Source organism: Vespula pensylvanica, chromosome 25, assembly GCF_014466175.1.
Source record: "Vespula pensylvanica isolate Volc-1 chromosome 25, ASM1446617v1, whole genome shotgun sequence".
In the NCBI taxonomy this organism is placed as follows: Eukaryota; Metazoa; Arthropoda; class Insecta; order Hymenoptera; family Vespidae; genus Vespula; species Vespula pensylvanica.
This window is the reverse complement of record NC_057709.1, coordinates 2,039,683-2,045,440: the sequence shown is the minus strand read 5'-3', so window position 1 is coordinate 2,045,440 and position 5,758 is coordinate 2,039,683.

Here is a 5,758-nt window from a genome sequence, read left to right as displayed (position 1 = left end):
ATAACTTACCGGCAACTGAATCGAAATTTTTTCTTATTTGTATGACACGAACGAAAAAGCCGCAATGTCTAACGTCTGGCAAATTTGCCGTCTTATCCTTGACCATCTTCACAGACGTAAGTATACTTCGTATAATACTTTCTCGTTTTAAATAATGCTGTAACAATAGTTATTATTTCTTTATTTTTCTCTTAATATTTGCAGATCGTCAAAACGTCGATGGGATATTTATCGGTAATGCGAACATTTGTATGAAAAGTACAAATGCGAAATGGATTACGTAGTAACAAATTGTTTTTTTTTTAAGTCATCTTCCTTCGTAGGAAGACAAATGATTTGTCTATACATCGTTGATTTCTACTAGCGTTATAGAAAATATAAATACAATTTTAAGACGATCGATCAAAATTCGAAGTATCTTTCTGCATCAACAAAGTTAGTAGCAAATATAAAAGAACATTACTAGGGACAACAATTGTCTAATTTTTTATAATATATTGCTAATTATTTGCAACTTCATTGGTTTCTACAAGTACACTTAATAATGTAAAAATAATAAAAATGGAAAATAAATATTTGCTAGAAATATTGAAGTAAAAACGTATGTAGCTATGTAATTGAAAAATATATGTTATGGAAGATTACAGCGCCCATATATGTCTATGTACAACATTGATTGAACATATATATTTATGATCAACAATTATTATTATTATTGACAGGGATGTCCAAACATAATTAATCAATTTCTTCGATTAAAACTATATCTGGGGCAATTTTTCTTTTTGTTATTATTGTTTTTCAATACATTATATATACATTTGCTAACAAAATTATCAGTGACAAAAACGTTCTTTTCTTTTTACTTACATGAAAACCAAACGAACTTACTGATCATTCACTGACATTATAAAAATGTCGTCTATACTTATTTAGATGCTGCAATTGCATTAATTATTGGACGAAAAGTTTGTAAAAATTATTAATGCTATATTCACTATCTATAAAATTTCTGAAGTTATGATATAATTTGATTATTTGAATAACAAAATATACTGATAACATATAATATTTTAAATAAAAAAAAAAATTAAATGAACTAATAAACAGAAACAATAAACATAATATAATATTTCGTTATAAAAATGAAAGAAAAAATGAAAACAAGCGTTAGTCAAAAAAAAATATAAATATTTCCATATCGATAAATGAGCAAATTAATATCTGCATAAAAAATATATTAAATGAAAACCATTGACGATAAAAGAAAAAAAAAAGAAAAATTTCGGCAGAATCAAAATTCGTGAAAGGCAAGGGATACGTAAGAAAAATATACTTAGCCTGAGAAAATAATAAAACTAAAATTTTATAAAAAAAGAAAATATTTGTGAAGTAACTATAACTAATAAAGAATAACTATTTAGAAATAAAGAAAGAAATCTATTTAGAATAAAAAAAAAACTAATAATAAGAAAAAACAAAAAGTTTTCTTTTTGCCCAGAATTCACGGGCTTCTTTAACGTAAAAGTCTCTATAATGAGGAACATGGAAATGATATTAAATTTCACCGACTATTTACGAATGCTTATGTCCTTGAAAATAAAATATTTCGATTTAAACCACCACTATTAATTCAGGCACAATTAATGTCCTTAATTCATCGTATTTAACAAAACTAGAAGCAATAAGAAAACGAAATAATAATCGAGCAAAAGGTAATGGGGATGGAAACATTATTATATTGCCTGTAAAGTGATAAACTTCCATCTATATTCAAGCGAAGAAAATTGATTATAAGGTGAGACCTAAGGTGAGATGTTACTTTTTTCTCTACAACTATGATCATCCTTTTCCCTAAAATAGAAAAACATTAAAAAAAAGGAAAAACGGTAATATAAATAATAAAACGGCAGGTAATTGGAATGGAACTATAATATGTTTTATATAAGGGTCGTGAAACAGGCAGATGAACTATACTATCAGGTGAACAAAAGCGATGAGAGCATATTTTTTATGTATACTCAAATCATCCTCCTGCCGCTATCGGCAACCTACCATAATCGATGATCGTAACAAAGTAACTAACTCATTGTTCGAAAGGATTAGAGAGGAGTTGTTTTTCAGTATTTTTTTTTCAATTTGAGATTAATTATACAATCACCCTCTATACGTGCATAGCAACTTTTCAAACGGAGTTTACCAAGGAGGACGATCGATCATTTTGCCAGTCTGTTATGAACTGTCGAAGGAATAAAATGAGAGAAGATAACATAGAAGCAAGATAAAGAGCGCAGTTTGTTTTTTTTTCTTTTTTGTTTCTTCTATTTTTTTTTCTAACCTTAGAACGAATCTCGAAATTTTCAGTGAACAATATATCGAATTTTCAAAGCAATGCTTCAATAAATCTTCATCTTAGAAACACAGCATTTTTGAAAAAATTTGTTCTAACAAGTGTTATTTGATTTCAACTGGGGAAATATTACTTTATTTATTGTTATTTAATGGAAAGATTTAATGGCATCTCACGGTCAATTTTGTTGTTTAATGAAAAATGTAGTTCATAAAAAATTTACTTGTCTTATTTTTTTTTAGAGAATAATAATGTTCCAATATAGAAAATGTATATTCCTAATTAAAGAAAATTAATTTATTAAAAAATTTACAAAATTAATTAAAATTAAAATTAATTCTTTTATACAAAATTTTTAATAAATTCAACAAAAAATGCAGAAGTATATAGTCCCCTTATCTTTTATTTGATAAATTTTTCGATTAGACAACTTTTATTTGATTTGTTTTTCTCAAATACGTCGTATTAACGAAATAAAAAATTAGTAATTCATCATTTTTACATGAGTTATAAGGTAATAAAAAATGCATAAATATGATGCAAAACAAGTATGAATACTAATATGTATAATATGCACATATTATAGTACAATACTATAATATGTATAATTTTCTTTTCGTAACATTTAAATGTTGCTCCTAAATATTCAAATATTAGAAATTAATCTTGAATATTGACATAATTCTAATATTCAAATATTTAATAGCAGACATAGCATTAATTATATATTTCTAATTAAATACATGTATATTTAAATACACATAATGATAGTACATATACACACATATATACATACATATACTTATATATATATAAACGTATAAATATACATATACATATACATATACATATACATATACATATACATATCATATACATATACATATATATGTTGAAATAATTATAAATTGAAATCGGCATACATATAAAAACTATAATAATCTATAATAATAATCAGTATAACCACTTATTGTATTAATTATTACAATAATTATTACAATTATTATCATTAATTATCACTAATTATAAATAATTATCATTAATTGTAAAAATATGAACATATAGGGGGATACGAATGTATATTGTAATATGTACATGCATGCATATATATATTATATATATTATATATATATTATATATATATTATATATATAATAAAGAGCAATTTAATATTATAAATTGCAATAAAAAATTATATTTATATTAATACATAAATATATTAACATATCAGTATGTTTTATAAATATAATTATATTAACTATAATCAAATGTATTTAGAAACATAATAAAATAATTAATCTAAAATCAATCTAACAAATTAATCAATTGGATGTTTCTATTATAGGAACTAGGAATTGCTAACGTCCGGAAATCTTTCATTTGGAGCTCAAGATTCTTAAAATGAATGGGAATTTGTCCATTGAAGAGCTACATTCTGATATTTCTCCTTTTCTTCATAGATCTTTCCCTTCATTGTTCTCTAACATTACTACAATTGTTTTGGGTTCCAAAAATTATGGAGAATGTCATATCGAACATCGCAGAGAATATTACTCTAATGATAATACTTACGAAAATAACAATCGTTAGAAGGAACAAAGAAGCATTGAAACAGCAAGAAATTGACATTCCTGAATTATATTAAATTACCTCCATAATTTATTATAATAATTGCCTTCTCAATGACGCTACGCTGGTCGACATATTGTATTATACAAGTCGACTTATCGGAGAAATTCAAATTGGTAATTTATATATATGTTCTTTTTTATATATAACATTATATTTCATATTAGATTTAATTTATAGATTTGCGACCATATATAGTTCGACGATATCTTTTAATTCGTTTACTTATTTATTCATTATTAAATTATTAAATATATCCATACACAGAAACACATATTCATACACACATGCACGAGCATGCACTAGTCGCCAATCATCTCTAATATTTCTAATAAGTAATTTAATTTCATGTTTCCAATGTTCTAAAGAATGCATACATCATTGGATGTTGTTTTATTTTCGATTGAAATTTAACTCACTAGAAATTAAACGAATATAGTGATTATCTATGGGTAAATATCGAAGATCAATAATTGCCAACATTGATTTAAACGATTTGATCAATAGTCATTTAGACTTAATCCAATAATTTTCGAAGTAGACAACCTGCAGAATTCGACGATGATATTTTGAAATCATTATTGAATTCCTTGTGTCGTATCCAAGATTATCAATACGAGAAACATCTGACATATTTAAAGTCACTTGATCAACAGTGCAAAGATGCCTTTATAAAATTTGAAAGCTATCTAATCGAGGTATTTGTATTCAGCATCAATTATCGAATACAAGAAAAGATCAGCGAGAAAGAATTTGCACATGTTTATTGAACAGACAAAGAAATTATCCATTTCTTAATATAATCGTTACCAAGGATAGGAAATGAATCTTATATAGCAACTTAAACGATACCAATCAATGAAGTTACTTAAACCGACCACCACTCAAACAATAATAATGAACTCAAACGTAATATTTCATTTTTTAATTTTACATGAAATATAATATTTCAGATTGATGGAAGAATTGGAAGATAACTTCAATTACATCATTATGCAACAACTGTTGAGTACCACCATTCATATCTGTACTTGCGTTTAGTACGTATTAATGATACAAATACAAGTGAATAATATGTTTTAAGAATATTCATCACTCTTAGTAAAAACAAAATTGTTTATCTTTCATTTATTGTTGTTAATATTCAATATATACTTATATACATAATTTTCATTGTCGTTTATAATCTACATATATTAATCTACATAATTTATTGAAATAAACTTTTCTTCGCGTGATAGAACCTATTTTAAGGACTAAATTGATAATATTTTCTTCAAAAGTGATAAAAAATGGCGGAGAAATATAAAGGAGTATTAATATAGGCGAAAATTCGTTACTTGCGATAATTTTTAAGATTGCTCACTGAAGTAAATAGAAAATAATTTATTTCTAAAATGCAAGAGTAAAACAAATACTTTTCAAGTCAAATTTTTTAAATGTTTCTTTAACAAATTAGTAGAAATTTACATTTATCTCATACTACTTTCGAAAACAATCGTTCGGTTCGTATTTGTCCAAAAAACTAGAAACACTTCGCTTTCAACGATGCCATGATCCTGGATTGTTTAATATTATTGATGTATATGATGCTCACAAATGAAATGGCAATGGTGAAATGTCAATCGAATGAGTATCATTGTTCTACTTCAACTTCACTGATGTATCTTTTGTTACTTTATTCTAATTGAGTTTTTATGCACCGCTTTACATGCTCCGTACATAGCAATTATTATCAACTTTTTCTCCCATACTATCAAACGACTAATGAAAAACTAA